General features: G+C 46.7%; 1 protein-coding gene across 1 annotated transcript in view; it reads right to left on the bottom strand.

Annotated features, from left to right (window-relative positions):
* Positions 1 to 19,165: 19,165 nt before the first annotated feature.
* Positions 19,166 to 21,266, bottom strand: part of LOC129382924 (uncharacterized) — a 36,384-nt gene continuing 34,283 nt past the window's right edge. Inside the window, exon 5 of the mRNA XM_055067142.1 lies at positions 19,166 to 19,487. The gene's annotated coding sequence lies outside the window, so the exon portion shown is untranslated. The remainder of the gene's footprint in view (positions 19,488 to 21,266) is intronic.

The following is a 21,266-nucleotide window of genomic DNA, read 5'->3' as shown; positions in this document are numbered from 1 at the left end:
GGGTCTGAGCTCCGCCATCTGCCGGTGAGGAAGCCTTCGAAATATTCGTACGACCTCTCGCCTAGGTTTAGATGCGATACCTGCGCGAGGATGGCAGAGTGCGCAACCTTGTCGAAGGCGCTTTCTAGGTGGAGCCCGAGGACGGCTTTGGTGTCCCTGGTTTCGCCGTCGATGACCTGATGTTTGTTAAGTAAAAAATATCAGTGCCCTCCCACTCTGTGAAGAAAGATGACCAGCAAAGCTGTGTATGTGGGCCCCTTAATGGCGAACTGCACCTCCGCCGTATGTCGGCACCGCGTTGCACTGTCTTCGGGATCGGCCCACGTATGGGGAGTGCTTAATGCCTGCTTCACCTCTGCCGCTGGTCGGCCTGGCATGGTGTTACATTCGGGATCAGCCCACGTATGGGGAGAGCTGAACGCTTGCTGCACCTCTGCTGCGGGTGAGGCCGGTATTACGCTATCTTCGGGATTTTGCTCTATACGCGGGCGCGATAGTGGGGAAAGTAGCCCTTAAGAGGAACCTTTAGCTCTGGTGGTCCTATATAAATACATCTAAAAGGAGAATTCGTTTTTCTCCACAACCACCGCATCAAATTTTACAAGGTTTGTTGCACTTAGAAGAAATACTTAAAATATAGTGACTGTTTGTTTAGAATGTTTTATTTAGGTCATCATTTGTTTATTCAAAATTGGCAAAAATCACAAATTTTCAGAAAACGAAACCAACTTTACAACCATGTCCTTCGGCAATCAAAACTGATATCACAATTCTGTACATTGCATCTAACAGCACATCTAAAGCGGACAAAATTGATATATTACGCATGAATCTAAAAAAAATTAGTAATGTGGAAATACAGCTTTTCCACAACCCTTGTTCACAACGTAACGACTTCACGTAAGATATAAATCGGCATATTGGATTTGTCCACTTTGAATTGTCTAAAGGATTCTGTTTACATAACCGCGATATCAGTTCTTGATGCGGAGTTATTAATTTGTAAACTTCGTGCTTCTGTATTTTTCGCACTTTCGAATTTTTGAAAATCTTTTACCAGAATTCAAGCCCTAAATAGAAATTCCGCTTCCAATAGTTACTAGAATTTACCTTTCTCTCCCGAATCCAGCAAAATTTATTAAAATCGGCCCAGGGGTTATCTCAGAAAATCGTTTCGGCGTTTTACATTTATGTGAATAGGCCACGTCGGAGTTGGGCCCGAGTTCTCTTACTCTTAACGACTTCGTTGTAAAAAAAAGCCGTCAATATCGCCGCCTCAGATTTTGTGATGATGGCACCGCCACCATCGGCACGGCTCCGTGAGCAGCTACCAAGCTGTTCACTTTCGTTATCTTCCTTCCCTCGGCGGCAGTGCACTGTCTTGATGCCGACGACACGCTAAATCTGCACCATCATTCCGTCATGCATCTCTTCTGCGAACAAGCAAGCTTTCGGCGGCACACGTTCACTGCCGTATTGACATTAAAACTTTAGAATGCTTGCCTTCGAGAAAGCAGCGTGAATAAAAATGGAACGCGACTATGTGACCATGGGGAACATGTTCACGGGGCCATACTATTGATGACAGCATCACAAAAGGCTAGATGTGGTCAGGTTGACTTTACAGGTTTGGAAGGAATGACTGACGGACTAGTTGCTTCATTATCACATAAACAACAGCGCCTAATGTTAGCGCAGTTTGTGTGTGGTTCCCCCTGTGTGTGTCCCGTCGTGAAGTGCTGTTCTTTCTTTGACTTTACAGATGTTATTTTTCTGCATCAGTTACGTCTTCCAAGAGTGTTTACTTAAAAAATTTTTGTTCGCATTGCTCTTACAGAAGCATGTTTAGTCGAAATTTGTTCGCTTGGCTGCTTAATCTCGAGGACGGGCTCCAAACTGCTCATTTTCTTTAACCACGCAAAAACCATTACTGAAAATTTAATTAACGTAGCTTTGTCAATTATGCAAACAACTTCTCAACTTACTCCGCATCTAGAGGTTACCAATCTGAACACTTGAATGATAGAATGGTGTTAACATTGTTTGCATCGTTCGAATAGTTTTGTTTCGTGCAGTTAAAAGCAGCCGGCATATTGATGGTGCTGTATATAGGCTTCTTATAAAGTAAGTGTGAAAGTTTGGACAGCTTATCTTGGCACAAATCAACTTCATGAGCTTAAGCACATGACCCAACCTTGCACGTCTGTCTTTACAACCGATTCTCATACATTATACAAGAAGCACCTCAGTGCTACGGTACATCCCACAAGGTGTGCGAGAACACTGTGCGCGCTCCCGATTAGGTTTCTGAGCGTTGGTGGCATCAGACTCGGTTTCCTGGCATCATAAGGAATAAAAACAGCTTCCTGGAGGGAAGCATTGGGTGCATTTTCAGCACTTCGTAACATATGGATCAGCACGGATATGTACGTTAGAACGAAAAGTACTGAAATATTAAGGTGAGGGTTTCGCTGCATGTATTTTGGCTGTCTAATGTTAAGATCTAAAGAAAAAATGCTTTGATTTTGTGACAATTAATGTTGACATGAAATATGAGCTCCGACACAGTACCCGTGGTGGAACTGGCCCCTGGAATACAGGGCTACATTAAACCACGATATGCTGGTTTGATAAATACCAGTAATTGTAAAGTGGTTCACTCTTGAATTTCCTGTATGTCAATCGGCGCCGCTGTGCAGTGTTGGGGGCCCTTTTTATACCACCAGCACTATGTTTCAGCTAATATTGAAAGCAACTCTATTGTTTCTTCTAAGGGGGGGGGGGGGGGGGCTTTTTTTAGCGTCTAACCACAGTTCCAAAGTTATCAATTAGCTCAAGATGCGCCTGCATGTGTTTCTAATATCCAGTATGTTGGCACGAATTCAATAGCGAAAGAGCGCTATCTTATCAGATTGCGTGCGTGAAGCGAATGCTGGCGTACATTCTCCATCACATTTGCCGACCCGAGATTGCGCTGCGATGTACGAGCATTCCAATCTGACGAACCGACGCCTTGATCCGTAGATCGGAATCAGAGGAAGCACTTTGCTCGCGGCCATCGGTATCTTTGAGTGTTATTTTCTTTTCCAGCGCAAGCTCATCTTATAATGAGTAACATTCGTGACTGACTCTTTTGGAAGTGTTTTGTTCTTGACATTTCTACAACGTGAGAGTATAGAGGTGCTCCATATTTATTGAGAGAATACTGGGAAATGACCTAGGCCTTTTCTTGCGTCTGCGTTTACACATTTACCGCATCAATTTATTTTCCATAACTTACGTTTTAATTTAGGGGGCTGTAAAGCACACCAACCTTTTACTAACCGGATGTTTTAATAACACAGAAAATTTAAATGCTTATTAGTCGGCTTTCACTTCATGGTAAGGAATTTCAATAAAGATCTACTTACGATAATTAAAAGCCTATCCGTTTGACAACGTTTCACCTCAGTTCCCCTTTGCAAGGTGATACAGACTTGCAGATTGTTCGTATTGGGCACCCTCGACATATGTCCAACCGCCAAACAAAGGGTTATTCCGAATGTTTCATTTCAGGAAGGCGTGCTACCCTCCCGTCTTTCATTCCCGTTCGCAAACACGCATAAGACGAAAGTGCTGCGTGAAGAGCGTCGTTAGTCCAAGCCAACTAGCTACCGTAACTCACCTCGCCTATATCGCTGTCATTTAGGCTTAGATAAGAAATATTATTATTTTAAACTGACGCATCAGGAATCCAAAAAGAGCTGCGCGCGACCAGCCCAGCTAGGTTTCTTTCATTTCGTACATCGTCGTAGCGGCTAATAGTAGCTCACGAAGCAGAGCACTGAGTGTGGATATGGCAGAGGTGGTGTTCTATATAATGTCTCGTCACCCACCGAGAATTGCCCGCCGTGTTACTGGCCATTCCTAGAAAATTGTATATGTGACGCCCAGCCATTTGGAACACGGCAACTTTGTTTTCCGATGGGAGAGTCCAGGTGAGAGAAAGTGTGGTTATGGAGATAAAGACACGCTATTTTCTGCAGTAACTTAGGCATGCATGGATGAATGCCTTTATTTATTGAGAAAAAGGAGGAGCAAGCATCAGTGGAAGCACGTCTCAGCAGACTGGGAAAGAAGCGGGGGACAAAGAGGAAAAGCTGGGGCCTGGGTGGCAGGCGAAGTCGCAGCTTAGAGGCGAGGGAATATAAGCAAGACTTGGCGAAACCAGTTGAATTCCAGTGTAGATGTGTGATGTGCCGAGTAAACGATTGGAGTCACCGCCCAGCATCCGTCCTTTGCGGCAGTCTAGGCTCCCACCGTTCTTGGTAACAAACCTTTACTGAAAACCAATCTTCGCAATTACTTATTCATCAGCCATGCCTAGCCACGTATTCCTTAGTGGCAGGGTCTGTGGATTACAACTACGCTGTCCCGACAAGTTACGACCATAGCGTGGCGCTTGCGGTTACGGATGCCATACTCGTGACTCTTACTGTACTACTGCTATACTGCGCGAATACTATAAACATGGGTTTACTGCACAAGTTAGTAAACAGACATTTTAGAACCGCGTTTATCGCCTTACATACGCCCAACGCAAGCACCATTGTAGCATGTCACGGTGTGAGTCCCTTCAAGACAGAGACGCGAACGCAAACATAAGAACGTGTTAGAAGACAGGGTCTTGGGCCTCGTGCCAAACATATCCAAGCCAACAATATGATAACAATCATGCCGTCGTTTCTATGCAAAGAGGTTGTGTATTTAAACTTCTGGAGTGACAGTCCAATCCGCCACCTACGGGAGCGCGTGAAGCCGCCGGGGGCCACATTGTTAGAGGAAAAGGAGTGCGGCCACAGTACGTGGCTGCGGTATACGCGCGACGCAACCTGTGCTTGCGGTTCTGCGATGAAAAAATAAAATTAAACCCCTTTAGGAAATATATCAGTCCGCCATTTTGTGTCGCAGTTGTCAAAAATAAAACGTCATGGTGGTGGGTGCCTTGTGTTCTGTGTACAATATTGTTACGAGGAGTTGCGAAGAAATGGTCTTATTTACAGGAGAATTGGACGATGATGGTAGCGTGATCGTAGCGAAGCCCGGCCTCTCTAACTCCTCGTTTTCTTCGTCCTCTCTTTCTTCTCTTCTTGTCCGTTCCTTTCGTATCTGTTACATTTTCCCGCAAGCAGACGAAGCCCGTGGGGCGAGTCAAGATGTACAAGCAGGGTAGAAAGGCTTCAGGCGAGCAATATGAGTCAGCTGAGTTCTGCTTGATGGCCGACCATTGCACAGGAGGCGAGCTATGACGTAAGTGAGTTCGCTCAGGTGGTCCACAACTACAAAGGGGCCTGAATATTGTGACAAGAACTTTTGGCACAATCCACGCTTGCGTTGCGGTGTCCAAAGGAGGACTAAGTCACCTTTTTGCAGCGATACTTGTACGTGACGGTCGTCGTATCGCTCTTTCGAACGACTTTGCGAGGCCAGAGTACGAAGACGAGCTATTCGATGCGCTTCTTCGGCGAGACACAAAGTCTTCGATACAGGATCATCACTGTGCAGAACGAAGGGTAAGAAAGTGTCCAGAGGGCTTCGCGGTAACCTTGCATACAGGAGATAAAATGGGCTATAGTTCATGGTTTCGTGCTTCGCCGTGTTGTATGCATAAGTGATGAAGGGCAGCACGTCGTCCCAGTTCTTATGATTGGAGGAGACGTACATGGCAAGCATGTTAGTCAGCGTTCTGCTTGTCCTTTCAACGAGGCCATTGGTCTGTGGATGATACAGCGTGGAATGACGGAACTGTGAAGTGCACAAACGAAGTAACTCTTCAATGGCATCAGCCGTGAACTGGCGACCACGGTCGCTGATGATGACACGTGGTGGGCCATGACGAAGGACCACGGAACGGAGCAGGAAGGCCGCCACGCAAGCAGCGGTGGAAGACGGTATGGCTGCAGTTCCTGCATACCGTGTAAGATGGTCTACGCAGACAATTATCCAGTGGTTCCTGTTGTTAGATAACGGCAATGGACCCAAAAGGTCAATGCCTACTTGCTCGAACGGCGTACTGGGCGGTGCAATGGCCGAAGGGGACCCGGGGCTGCGGTGGTCGGTCGCTTGTGACGTTGGCACGTTTCACAACTAGCGACATAGCGCTTGGTTGTTTCGTACATCTTGGGCCAGTAAAAGCGCTCCTGCGTGCGGTGCAGCGTTCGTACGAAGCCGAAATGGCCGGATGTCACATCGTCATGCATGGCGCGTAGAACGTCGGAGGGGAGACTCTCGCGGACAAGAAGCAGAAAACGCGCTCGATGCCCGGAGAAATTAGTTTTGTACAGCAATTTATCACGGGCAGTAAAGCGACCGCTGCCTTTAGAAGTACGGGCGGCGACAAAAAGCGGATCAAGGGTAACGTCATCCCGTTGTTCTCGCTGAAAGTGCCGCGTCAGGGAACGTAGGAGTAACAGCAGCGAGACAGTCGTCAAAATTCTCAGCATCGCAGTCGGTAGTCGCAAGAGGAATCCGAGAGAGGCAGTCTGCGTCAGCGTGACGACGGCCACTCTTGTACGATACCACAAAGTCGTATTCCTGGAGGCGCAGCGCCCAACGTGCGAGGCGACCAGAGGGATCACGCAAACCGACCAGCCAGCATAAAGAATGATGGTCATCGATAATCTTGAATGGTCTACCGTAAAGAGAACATCGAAACTTTTGTACGGCGAGAACGGCTGCCAGGCATTCCTGTTCCGTAACCGTATATTTGCGTTCAGATTTGCTCAGACAACGGCTGGCATATGCGACAACATGTTCTGCGCCACTGTGACGTTGTACAAGCACCGCTCATATCCCGATTCCACTCGCATCAGTGTGAACTTCAGTCAGGCAAGATGGATCGAAGTGACGCAAGAGGAGTGCTGACGTTAGTATAAACTTCAGTTGAGAGAATGATGCGTCACACTCTGGTGTCCAATTGAAGGATGCATTTTGTCGCAAAATACTTGTCAACGGGTAAACGATGTCGGCAAACCGGGGAAGAAAACGACGAAAATACGAACATAGGCCAATGAATGAGCGGAGTTCTCGTGCTGACTGCGGTGGCTTGAAGGAACTCACTGCTTCAATCTTACGAGGATCGGGTCTGACGCCATCCTTGTCGACTAAGTGTCCCAGGACCACTGTTTGGCGTTCGCCGAACCGACACTTTTTTGAGTTTAGGACCAGTCCAGCTTTCTCAGTGCAGTCGAGAACGAGGCTGAGGCGTTCGTTATGTTCTTCAAACGTGCGGCCAAAGATTACAACATCACCGAGGTAACACATGCATATCTCCCACTTAGGCCACGTAGTACTGTGTCCATGAATCTTTCAAAGGTGGCAGGAGCATTACAAAGGCCAAAAGCATAACATTAAATTCGAATAGGCCATCTGGAGTCACGAAAGCGATCTTTTCCTTGTCGGCAGGGTCCATAGGTATTTGCCAGTACCCCGATCGCAAATCAAGTGTTGAGAAGTAAGAAGCAGCGTGTAAGCAATCAATGACGTCATCGATTCGCGGTAGTGGATAGACATCCTTCTTCGTCACTGCGTTTAGATGTCTGTAATCCACGCAGAATCTCCAGGAGATATCTTTTTTTCGGACCAGGATTACTGGGGCTGCCCATGGACTAGATGACTCTTGAACGACACCTTTGTTCATCATCTCCTTGACTTGCTCGGCAATAACTTTGCGCTCGGACGATGACACTCGGTAGGGCTTCTGGCGGATGGGGTGTGCTGAGCCGGTATCTATTCTGTGACGATCGCGGGACGACGGTAAATGAAGGGGTGCATCTCCATGCGTGAAGTCGAATGCGGCCTCATGCCTGGCAAGGACTTGTACCAGTGCTTGCCGTTCCGATGTACCGAGAGCCTTGCTGATCATGCCAAGCATTAGCTCTTCAGAATGGCGATTATCGCAAGGAAAGCAAGCTGTAGAGACGTCCGTAGTTAGTGCCGCTATTGAACTACATGTGGCTTCATCGAAAAGAGCGATTTTCATACCGCGAGGAAGGACAACCGGCGTGGCGGAACAGTTCAGCGCCCACAATGTGGCGACTCCTTTCGTCATTCACACGACAGAGCAGGGCACAAGTATATTTTTTAGCACAGTTTATGCGGAGAGGCCTAACTACAAGGTCAACACAATCAGCATCAACAATAGTTGTAGAAACACGAACGGGCGTCAAGCACCACGATGGTACAATCACTTCATCAAGAACACTGAGTGTGTCTGTGTCCTCGTCTTCACCACCCAAGCTTTGTTCGGAATGTGCTGATATAAATAACTTGTTCAATGAGATTTTGCCACAACCACAATCCACGGAAGCGCCGAACTGTTCAAGAAAATCGATACCAAGAATAACGCCGTGCGAACAACGAGAAAGAACAAGGAATTCCGACACAAACACTTTCCCAGCCAACAAAACACCCACAGCACAAACACCAAGGGGATGAAGCCACTCGCCGCCTACTCCACGAAAGGTAATACCGTCGTTCCAAGAAAACATAACTTTGTGGCCTAGCCGGTTTTTGAAAGCGAGGCTCATCACAGACACAGCAGCCCCAGTATCAACTAACGCCATGGTCGGTATTCCGTAATTCGAGACATTCACTGTGTTTTTGAACATCACAACAGGCAGAGGTATTTCTTGCAAAGACTGTCCGGCGACCACACATCCACTGGCCGCGGATGCTAGTTTCCCGGGGGCGGTGAGGAAGAACGGCGCCGAGGGGACGGAGAGCGACGGGGACGGCTATTTGGTGGCGTCAAACTCCGCTCAGATGCTGGCGAATCACTGCGTCTGGTCTCGTGTGAGAAGTGATCCCTTGGAAGCAAATCGGTCGTCCGCAGGTCATATGAAGTACGAGTTCTGAGTGGCGAGAACATCGATGGTGTCCTACGTGATTGACGGGCTTGGCGACAATACCGAGCTATATGGCCTGTGGAACCGCAGTTGCAGCACACGGGAGGGTCGCGGTTCACAGCGTCTTCCTCGAAACGAATGGTAGACGGCTGCGGGCGGCGAGAAAGTTCGTGGCCATGTGGATAACGTGTCTCTGCTGCTTGCTGAAATCCGTTATATCTTTCATAAGTCGCGTCGTGGTAGTAGGGTCGGTGCTGTTCTTGTCGTGGCCTGACAGAAGTCGCAGGGCCTCGGGGGTAAAAATGCAGCTGCTCTCGTTGTGGCCGAGCGTCATAAGTAGGGCCTCTGTCGTAGAGACGTGACTGCTGTCGGGGCGTGAGTTCATAATCCTCAGTGCCCCTTGCCGCAGGATACGGGGAGAAGGATGCCACGTTTGGCTCAAAATCTAGGGGTAGGCGGAAGCTATGAGTGCCTGGATGTGTCACTTGCGCGTGCAGGCTGAGTTCTTCCCGAACTATTTGTCGGATCGTTGATTCAAGATCAAGGGGCTGGTTGCTGTCCACGCTTGCAACTGTCGTTACATTGGCTAGCCTGCCAAACTTCGGCGTTATGCGCCTCTTATTTAGTTGCTCGAAAGTGCGACAGTGCCGAATGATGTCAGCGACGGAAGCCAGGCTGTCTTTTGCAATGAGGAAATTGTAAACATCCTTGGCAATTCCTTTTAGGATGTGCCCGACTTTGTCTCCCTCGGACATTCCAGAGTCCACCATCCTACACAGTTTTATTACTGCCTCAATGTAGGTCGTGCAGGTTTCGCCTGGTACTTGCGCACGTTGCAGTAGCGTCTGTTCTGCCCTTTTCTTTTTCGTCGCGGAGTCCCCGAATCGCTCTTTGATTTCCGAAACAAATCTTCCCCATGTTGTGAATGTTTCCTCGTGGTTGTCGAACCACACCAACGCAGTATCCGTTAGAAAGAACACGACGTTCGAAAGCTGAGAAGCGCTGTTCCACCTGTTGGCGGCACTCACCCGGTGATAATGGATGAGCCATCCCTCGGCGTCTTCGTCCGATCTTCAGGCGAAGGGACGCGCATCTCTCAGTTGCAGAACAGAACTTGTCGGGGCAGCAGTTGGAATGGGCCGTTGTTCTTCTGCGTCGTGGGACATGTTCAGCTCCGGTGAATTCGGTGGGAGTCCAGCAAGGCGACGGCTCCGTCGAAGAACTTGTGGTTCAGCCTCCGTCTTCGGGTGTCGATTACGCAGCACCTTCCACCACAACTGTTACGAGGAGTTGCGAAGAAATGGTTCTATTTACAGGAGAATTGGACGATGATGGTAGCGTGATCGTAGCGCAGCCCGGCCTCTCTAACTCCTCGTTTTCTTCGTCCTCTCTTTCTTCTCTTCTTGTCCGTGCTTTTCGTATCTGTTACAATATGTGGCGAGAACTGAAAAACAGTCGCTTCCTGTTTTCTTCATTGAGTAACCTGCCGCGTGCATCGGCACTGTGAAGCCCTTTCGTCGATACGTGGTGCCGGCCCGTATTGACACAATGACATGACCTCGAAATGTAGTATCCTTATGCCACTTCTTAAAAAGATCACTATTTGTGTAAATCAGCGTTTTTGGTTGAAACCAAGAAAACAAGAAAAAAATATTCAGCGGTAGGTGACATTTTTTCCGGCATTTGAGTTCTAGCTGAAAAGAGTCGGTGAAAGCAAATTTACAATAAAGCTAAGGCGACCCACAATCTGCCCACAGCCGCAAGCCTACATGCGCTCCAATGAGAATAACCTGCCAAAGTTAAGGTCATGTGTCAGCTGGCCGCTCAAGCAATCTTTACTTCTTTTTCGTTTCTGCATCCATTCTGCCTGCGTCTGCGGCAAAAACGTGAAGTGGGATGGTGGTGGTGGTGGTGGTGGTGGTGAATTGTAGCAGCAGGCGGGTTTAGCCTGGCGAACAAGTCCGGCAATTGCTCCAGGCAGATAGATAAACAGAAATTGGTGGAGGCAGGTGGTAGCGTAATGGTTAGCGTGCCCATTTCCCAAATGCAAGATGGAGCATTTGGGAGATGGGCTCGAATCTCGGTGGTTTGTTTGTGAAGACAGCTTTCTGTGCTCTCTGGTGACTGCTAAGCTCAGAATGAGGGGGCATCCTGACGACAACGGTCGCCGTCAACGTAACAGAATAAGCGGGCGTGCAAGGTCACGCCTAAAGCCCAAAGCACATTCAGAGGAAATACACTATACTCTTGCCGACAAAAAAAAAAAAAAAAACGTGATGAGTAACGAGCGGTGTTGTTGAGAGAGGCTGTAGACGGATAATGTCACCAGAGACAGGACAACGATCCAATCCCGGTCCAATGTACGTCGACAGTGTGTCAACTAGCGTGTAATTGATACTTCATTAAGGTCGTTGCGTGTTTGTGTTGTGTCTAGCAGGAGCGAGTAGTGTAAGAGATGACACTGGAGAGAAGGCGGTGAGCGAAGTCCGGGAAGGTAATTGAGGATAGCCATATTGAACGTCGACGCCATGTTGAATAAAGCCTGCGACTTCAGTTGCTCAGCCGCCAGAAAGGCTTGTGTCGTAGCATACCGCTGGGCGTATTTGGTAACCACAGCGATAAACACACATGTTGCGGAAGTAAACAGAGGTAAGGGACGTAGTGAGCTGGCCGCCCTTTTCGAGCTCTGGCATAGTTTGAAAAATGAATGTGGCGAAGTATGACGCACAAAATAGTATATGTCAAACCAAACGAATCAGCGTGGTTATACTTGCGCGACACGCCATGGTGGCCTGCCACCAATACATCATGAACTTGCAGCGATGAGAGTTTTCATTGCGTACTTGAGAATAAAAACGAGCACATCAGAGACGTCCGAGGGACATTTCTAGGGTACAAGAGCATAACGCCCCCCCCCCCCCCCCCAAAAAAAAAAAAATCACGATTATAGGCTGACGAATATGGGCGTCGTAAGATTGAGCACTACGGCGCTTGTTGATCTTGTTTAGGATCACGTCAGCATTTCATTCAGCGTTTATTTCTGAGAAAAAGAGTTGAAGGTGCCCGTTTATTTGCATCACAATGGCAGGCGTAATCAGGCAAACATTGAAAGCATTTCATTAGAGAGTGCCTGTCTACTCTGTGGAGATTACGCATGACAATGACAACAAACGCAGAAAGCTTTTCTTACATCGATTCGCACATACATAGGATTCGCATAATTTTTTCACTCATTGAATACAGTGCATTCTACGGTGTCATTCTTCGACAGATGGTACCGATTTTCGCGCAATGAGGATTGGAACAAATTGTCTCACCTTCCGGCTGTCACCTTCCTCCTACTGCCAACATTCCTTCCCCTCCATAGTTGCTTAGCTTTTATTGGGTTCGGCTGCTAATCACGAGGTCTCGAGTCGAATCCCAACCATGGCAGCGGTATTTCAATGGGTGTGAAATACGAAAACCCGCGTACTTAGGGTGAGGCACACGTTAAAAAATCCCAAGTGGTCTAAATTATTCTCGAATCCTCCACTACGGCGTGCCTCATAATGAAATCGTGGTTTTGGCAAGTAAAACCTCATAATGTGTTATGTAACATTCGTTAAGGATATCCTGGGCAGTCGCACAACTCTTGAATGCAATTAAGCGACAGGAGTTGTGCGCGAGGTCTTTGAGTTTGTGGATAGCCTTTATGGCGTTCGATAGCTGCTAGTCTACATTGCGGCTATATAATAAAGGCGGAACGGCAACATGGTAGAGAATGTGGAGAACACACAAATCCCGCATATATTACTGCACAATAATTTTAAATATCGTTCTTGCTTCACGCACGCGGACAACCGCCATAGGAGACTACTTTGGAAACTAACTGCAAGTACTGTATGTGTCGTACCCAATGGTGTACCTGGCCTGGTGGCCAGTAAATGGAGACGTAATATTGCGAACAGCTTCGGCTATAGCATGCTAACGGACGACGACACAAACTGAAGTGACTAGTGCAAGAGTGGACAGGGAACACTAAAGACGCTACAAGGACAAGCGCCCAGTTGGAGGTTTGCGCTTATCCTTGTCGCCTCTAGTGTCCCGTGTCCACTCTTGCGCTAGTCACTTTAGCATGGAATACCAACTAGCCCGGTCTCGCACCCTGCGACGACACAGGAACAGTTTGCTCAACTCTTGTATCGTGACTTTTGTGTTAAGGTGAAAAACCAACTTATCCATGTATATGTCTTAATGCTTAAGGACATCTACATTTGCAGCTGCGGCGGCAGCCCATGAGTGCGCATTGCAATGTCGCTAGTGAAATAATGTGTGCACCTTAACGAATTCGATAGTGGAAAATCAAAATCCGTCCACGACGGCGTCTCTAGTAGACGCTGTGCGATGTTCGGACGTTAACAATGTGTGCCGACTGAAGAAAGGCTGCCCCGAAGTACTTCTGACGATTAGGCTAGCTTCTTTACTCCGTAGAATGAAAAAAAGAAAAAGAAAAGGAAAAGAAAATAAAAAAAAAGAACCGCATCAAAAGCCCAGAATCAACCATTGCTCGTCGCGACTAAACGCTCTTAGGATGACGAGTAATTTCTAGGCGACGAGCGAATACGCTTGATGAAGACCGCTGATAACACCGGCGGGACAAGCATTGTGGCGAAGTTCAATGCGCAGGGATAGCTTTTATTTTTTTTTATTTTGTTTGGCTGACGTCATCACGCGTCACCGCGGGAAGTTTGAAAAGTTTAAGGTTAGTACGCCACGTGGTGGCACTCACGCGAACTAAACCCTCATGTCCAGAAAAGCTGGATACGTACATGTGTTTAGTGCTGGAGATTGCGTAATCTTGAGTTTCGGATACACATGAGAGGCCGGTGAAGCATTTGCTCCCCACTGCTAACTGTAGCGGTATGAAACCGTATCATCTGTCACCAACTCTCCGATTCCATAAAATTAATTTTTTTTCTCATTCAAATTTGCTTTGTCCGATTGCTCGATAACAAAATTCTGGGGCCCCTTTCATGCAACAAATTATCCATCAGCGACTGTTTTTCCTTAAAAGATCGAATTTCAATAGAATGGAGTTTCGACACAGTTAAACCTCGGTATAATGAAGTCAGTAAAACCGACAATTTGCTTCGTTATATTGTAATTTCGTTACACAAGTTCGACCTTTTATGCAAAAAAGTACAGTCATCAATGGACTTTTCTTACGTGGAAAGGGGTCGCAACATTTCCCAAATTATTGGGCAATTGGAAAAAGCAAATTTGAAGAGAGAAAAAATTATTGAATTTGACAGTCGGCGATGAAAGATGCGGTTTGATGTGTCGACAATATCTTCACGTCGTTCCTGCGACACGAAGCCAGCCGCATTTTTGGATCCAGTCCACCACTGCAGCTGACAGTGTCACTGGCAGCGGGGAGCACTGCCTCTTGCTTCAACACGTCTCTGAACTCAAGATTATGCAACCTCCAGTACCAAACGCGCGAGAAGACAGTGCACGTGATGCCACGCCATCTCGGCACACTTAACTATATGCATACGTGACAGATTACTTCTAAAACAGTGCACGTGCTGAGTACGCGCTCAGCCATGCGCAACCACGGCCACACCAGAAAAGACGCCAACTTGCCACACACTGATGCCTGATCAGGTTACCGCGAGCTGACTCCTTTTCCGCTTGCTCGAGCGGGAAGAGGGCACTCAGCAAGCTATCATCCTTCTCAGTTCACCCTCGCGCTCGAAGCATACAGTGCACAAGGCGCGATGGGATCGTATCGCACTTGGACTCTATACAGAACATGAAGCTCCTCCATTTCAGCAGTTGCTCTTGGTCACATGGCATGCAATTTGAGAGGTGTGTTCACAAGAAGCCACTTGAAAAAGGAACCATTTGACCATCTGCATCTGCAGAAGGTTCCATTTACAGTGAAACCTCGTTAAACCATAATTGGCCGGAGCTCGGAAAAAGTAAGCACTGAACGGTAGTACTAGTTACCTAAAATAGCATGACATCGCCCACTTACCTGTCAAAAATTCTGCATGTTTTATTTGTTGAGCACTGTCTGTCACAGGTACCAGACATGTGCCGCTGAGAAACACTAATTAGTGGAGCGCGATTTTTGCGTCATGATGCAGAGAAGTGGCAAACTATGCTCCAGACAGGTCGATCAGCACACTTGCTCCTCGAGCCACCGTAGGCAAACACAAGCAGTGGCTTACTGCCATCGCTATTCTCTCTCACACTGCAACACATCAGGTAGGCTAGCGCAGCTAAGTTTGGGTTAGGCGTGGCCTCCAAGATTGCACCAGCGCAAGCTCAGCATTCACACCTAGCTTCACCTAACCTTCGACAGTCTGTGCGATCCATAGCAGCCACTGCTTGCGAGTGACTACGCAGAGCAGTGCGAAACACCAGTGCATTCAGTTTTATCTCTCAAAGCAGGGCAGGCTGATGCAGCTAGGCGTGGCCTTCGAGACTGTATCAGCACTAATGCAATCTTGAAGGCCACGAGTCGGCCAAGCCAGGCAATCGTGATAAGGTTTGCTGGCCTCCTCATTCACACAGCAGAAATACGTAAGGGTGGTGGATCAGCGTGGGTCAGCTGAATAGTTCGCAAGCCATGCTCCGTGCCACATGCTGTTTAACCCTGATGTACTTAGTTTGCGTCGCAGTGTGCAGGATGTTTTCATCAACCGCGTAGATGTTTCGCCAGTTTCACAATGCTATGGATGGAAAGCGGAAGCGAAAGACTATCACATTGGAACAGAGCACAGCTTATCGTAAAAGTAGTCGCGTCAGGTACTAAGTCACATGTTGCTCCCACTGTATTCTTTTCCTGCTTTAACCCTTTATAGGGCAATGGGACAGTGGAAGTTTCATCACATAAGTAACCATGTAGTGGTTACACAGGCCGCAAAGCTGCAATTCTCTTTGCATGTTTAAAGTGGTGTACCACATTGAACATATCAGGAAGTAATTGTAGCTCCCCTCAGAACTTTGTCATAATGAACCACTTTTTATCAAAGTCGAGAAATGCATTTGAAGTTAGAATAGACTTCAGAAACGCTTTGCCATAAAAAGCACTTGAACGCATTCAGCAGAAGCAGAGTTATTGGCTGTAAAAGATTGCCTATGATCCCCTTCGCGGTGCTACCGCTTAGTCTTCAATGTCTCACTGTGAAGGCTACAGTGGAGTGGGGTGTGCACACAAAACTTTGCCCACTGAAGGTCATCGTAGAGCAGAGTTAAAATCCGATTTTGTATGGTAACAGAGGTGTCACTGCTTCCAATTTCGGCGCCTACAACGCGCCAAACTCTGAGGCTATCCCTCAACTTACGGTGGAGTTCATGGTGTCTGATTCCTATGCTGTGCCACAGTGTACTGGATAGCTGTACACAGCTTTCTCGCGCCAAGTGGCAAGTAGCCCATTTTCTTTCACACTTATCGTTAAGGCAATCACACAATTTCACAGGGTCGAACAAAACGTCTTTACGTTCGCTCGTAGCAAGCTTCGAGCATGATGGCGACACATCTCGAAGGTGTGCACCTCAGGAACCAGACGACTTGTTCCAGTCGGATGTTGGGGCTCGGACGACACTGATAAGCATTGCGGCCAAAGTTTAGTTCCTAAGCGAGCGGTTGCAGCCGAGCGTGAGCACACTACATTCGGCTTTTCCCGGAAGTACGTAATCTTCATCGTAACTGGGAACGCCGATTTCTGCTTACTTCAGCCTGCTTAGTAAAAAGCGCCAATAAATGTGCACAGTAACAGCAAGAACAAGCGCACTGATCCAGAACGATTTTTTATTGATGTCAGGCCAATGGCAGTGCTCTATGGCAATCTGGCCACTGATGTCAAAGGGCAGCTACGGGAAGCACCGAAAGGGAGAGGGGAAGGCCTCTGTTGAAAAAGAATGTTTGAGAAAAAGGTGACGTCGTGCTACGTTTGTGAGCTCCACGCTCCGCGCACGAGTGTAAAATTTGGCCAATATACTCACAGCAGCATGCGCTAAACGCAAAATGTATTTTTTTTTCACTAAGCTTGAGGGGTGGTGTTACCTGTGTTATTTATTTTAGGGTCCTTCAATCTCGGGTTTTTTGTTTTTTTAGATTTAGGGTGTAAAAACGCGCTGTTAATTTGAAGGAAGAAAACTGTTTGGTTTTAAGGAAAAGATCTGTTTGGTTGTCTGCGAGCCCAAGGTTTAGAATTTTTCTGGTAACTTTTGGAAATAATTAACACAAGCAATGGTATCCTTTTGGACAAAAAAGCTCCTAAAACAAGAAAAATCACTCCCTGGAACACATAATGGCAATGGTATCTACTTGCAAAACACGTGACGAACTCCAAGAGACCCATTAGCAAAAACAACAAATAGAAGTGGGTTTGGTGGTCATTTTTTTTTACTTTGTCCATTGCAATTTCTTTCACAAGACAAAAAAGCACGAAGAGTCCTGCATATAGGCATGCTTTGCAGGAGGCGTGATGCTTTGCCTTATGTTACACTAGCCTTTGTTGACGTGCATTGCCTTATGCATTGGGAACATTCCTGTGTCCATCCTAGACCAGTTGGATCTTTTGTTGTCCTGATTTACTGGTTCCAAATACAGTACACTTACATTATTTGGACAGTGCTTAATTTGATTTTCCGGTTAGTTTGTTTCCAACTAAAGATCCTGGCTGGCGCCCATGCATTTCTATGACCCAAACTTTCGTTATTTCCGTCCTAAAATTGGCCGTCGCTGAATAATTCTAACTTGACCAGTCAGCACGCATGCAGCTGACCATACAGTGACCCCATTAGTGGCAGCATCTTTCTCGGCAGAGATTAGGGGACAGTGAACACATCGAACACATGCCATCTCCAGTTGAAAACACCCATTCTCGGCCTGTCCCAGGAAGATTTTCTAGCAAATGTAGCTCACAATGCACGATTATGCTCTTTACCCAATTCTAACATGGATTTTTCTTTTATCACAGAAATTGTGCCGAAAATTGCCTGCGCGGGGCAACCAGACACGATAACAACACTGCCACAGCGGTATTTGTATGCTTGACTGCATAACAGATGTATTTCGGTGAAGCTGATTAAAAATGACAAAACTGAATTTAAGCAACTGGCCGCCATTATGCAACACATAGCAGACCCTTGCCCCTTTTTTCTTGCTATTAAATTGGGTGCGCATTTGATTTATACTTTATTTAGGAGTTTATTGTCATTTCTATGTTAGTTTTTTCATTTTGGACGCAGAAAGTGAGTGCGTGCATGATTCAGGTGTGCGTAGACTCTTCAAATACTGCCAAATGAACTGATAATGTGTTTTGCCATTATTTCTGCACCTTGTTCACTCCGAATCATTGCATCATTTGATAAATTTTGTCCCATCATGGTCGAAACAACCGAGGTCAATTGTATACACCCTTGCCACAAAATTAATCGAATACTATTAACTTCAAAAAACAGCTATCTTTCCTGGAATGTGATATAGTTGGTTAACCATCTTTTCAACATGACAGCTATTGTTTGCGATGCAGATCAATGTCAGCACTGCATTATTTCTTTCTTACTGCACATATCACTAGGCACACCTATCCGATGTGTGAGAAATGCAATTGTCAAATTCACTTGCATGAAGCTATTAAAAATGAATGAAGCTTTTGTTTACTCAACGATGGCAGGTGCTGCATACATAATATTTTTACACATGACGGTTTTTACTTGAGTCTGAAATAAAAAGTCTGGTGCTGGGCCTGTGGGTACACAGGTTGACAAACGAACGACGAAACCCAACCACACAGTTTGGGTGTGGTTGTCTTTTTCTCTCTTGTGTACGCATCTTCGAAGGTTAGGTTTTCGCCGTCTGTTTGTCAAACTTGCGTGAAAATTAGGCTGGTACCACCATATTCATATACTAATAATATTAATGATAACATATATCTTCACCAATTGCTCAAAAAAGGTAGGCAGCATTCATGAGTTTGGTAACACGTGCAGTTTTATTATCCTTCATCAAAGGGCAAACTTCAGGGAAGAACATGGGCTTGACCAGACTTTCCTAAATTTTGGTTGAGGTTCAAAAATGGAGAATTATCAGGTTTTATCTGAAAATCAAGTACTCTAATCGAATTTAGGCTTCATATTATTGAACACTTCTCATATTAAAAACAGCGAAGGCAGTGAAACCAAGTGAATACTCAAAATTAAGGAATTTACACTTGCTGTAAAGAATGTAAGTACTAATAAAATAGTAGTATTTACATACATTTAGTTGTATATACAATACATAACAAACAGTATTAGATTGCACACAGAAGTTGGTGATGTGAGAAGAACCTAAATCTTTAGGGTCAAGAATTCAACACAAATAAGGATAAGTTAGTTTCGTGATCTCAGATTGCTAGAAGAAAGCACCAATCATTGCCAAACAGTACAGCACCTCGGCTGCTGTGTACCCATCAAGGCCAAGTAGGGTCCCCAACACACACCTGTATTGAGCCGCTGTTTGTCCGCGTTCAGTCGCCGCAGCTTGACAGTAGTGGCCATAAGCCGACCCTGCAGTTTGCACTGCTCTTGGTGCGACTGCTCGGCTTCGACCACCAGTTTCTCCTGCAACAGATAGAGGCAGTTGAGTGGCTCACTCGTTCCGCACAGCCTAGAGCCACAGGCCGAGTCCTAGGATGGGACTGCGGCCCGATTACACTTAGCTGAAGTGATACCGCGACGATCACTTCATAACCCAAGTCTAGGTCAGAGTAATTCAAATACTCAAATAGCAAAATATGAACTGAAAAACGAATGTTTCACTAAAATTAGGTTCACAAATAAAATATCTACTATTTGGCTTATCAACTATTTGGTTCATTCGATGAAAGACCCACCCGTCGTCGGTGCCTTGATTCGCACAAACTTTTCACAGTGCACGCTCTCTGTTGGTACAAGGTTTGTCCTGGAGGACAGGGCCTATGAAAACGGTAATGCGACGCAGGCAGAGGCAACAGCAACAAACACAGCTAATATGGAATGCACAAAAGCATGTGGGAAGGTCGGGTGATTCGGCCATCGGAAGGCACGCAGGCAGCATCGAACACGCATGTTCATGGGCAAATAATCGTGCAGCTCGAAGATTTCTGACCCCACGTGAGCAGAGCAGAGACAAACTCACTGTGCATACTCGCAGTAGTTGCCGGTTGCACGCCCACATAGCAACATTGCCTAGCGCATTAGGCGTGATCGGTGCTGCTTTGTTCGGTGTCGGCGACTAAAGTTACATTTGGTGCCAAGTCAACGCAGATCTATTCGCAACGACCGCACGACACTTGGAAAGCTAGCAAGCCACTCGCCAATGAAAGAGAGTGTACGGGATGGCACCAAAGGCTGCCATCTTTGCAGTGTACTGTTAGCAACGATTCGTTCCCGATACCATTTGTGGACGCACATTGCAGTCTCTTCTCGTAGCTTCAAGCGACTGATAACAAGACTACCTTTGGATTTACAAGACAGACACTAAAATGTCATGCGACAAAGCTGCTGAATAACTGGCTACAGACACTTGCACAGAGGGAAAATGGATGTGGAAAATGCGAGAGGGGAAAGTGAGGCAGGCGTCGCACAAACTGGCTGTGGTGCTCCCGATTTCAGAACCTTCGACAGGTACCAAACGACGCCAAACTCAACATTGACAAGATGCCTGCTCTTTACCGTTACTGCCAGCTACAATCCAACCATGCTGCGCCAATGATTGCTACATGCAAAGTGGTGTCGAGTCGCATACGCAGTCCACACTTTCGTCTTTCCCGTGCATTGGTATTAATGAGGTAACGATAACCCACACAACCCACCTGCTTTAAATATGGGAAAACTTGTTTTCTGCAGCAAAACTAGAAAGAAACACTTTCTAAGGAAAATAATATTTCCATGATATTGCTACATGCGTGCGATATTTGATTGTTTCAATGAGGCGCGTGGGTGCCATCACTCAAGAAAATAGGAGGAAGAAAGAACTGCGCTCGAGCTGTGAATCTAACTAGCCAGCGCTGCAACCTCTGTTGTAAATATAACTTGTAAATAGTTGCTCGTGTTACTGACTCATCCTTCGCGTAACAATATATAGTATGGCCAGAGTCCTGCCATGTTCTTTGGTTACTAAACTCCTCCGTCACGCTATGAGAGAGGTTCATGTATTGCATGCTCAAAGCTGCCGTAACGTGGCACCACTGTGCTTCGGAAGGCATCGGTTGCGTATCGAAATGCTTGCGCGTTGCGGAACGAGCTGGTTGATACGGTGCGCTCTGTGGACGTGCTTCGCTATTTTTGTGTACATCAACACTGTGGGGAATGTTTTAGTGGACAGTCACAGTGCTACAGATGCTATGAAACAGTTTGTAA

The sequence above is a fragment of the Dermacentor andersoni genome, chromosome 3 (assembly GCF_023375885.2).
Source record: "Dermacentor andersoni chromosome 3, qqDerAnde1_hic_scaffold, whole genome shotgun sequence".
Taxonomy (NCBI): Eukaryota; Metazoa; Arthropoda; class Arachnida; order Ixodida; family Ixodidae; genus Dermacentor; species Dermacentor andersoni.
This window is presented reverse-complemented; position numbering and strand designations above follow the sequence as displayed.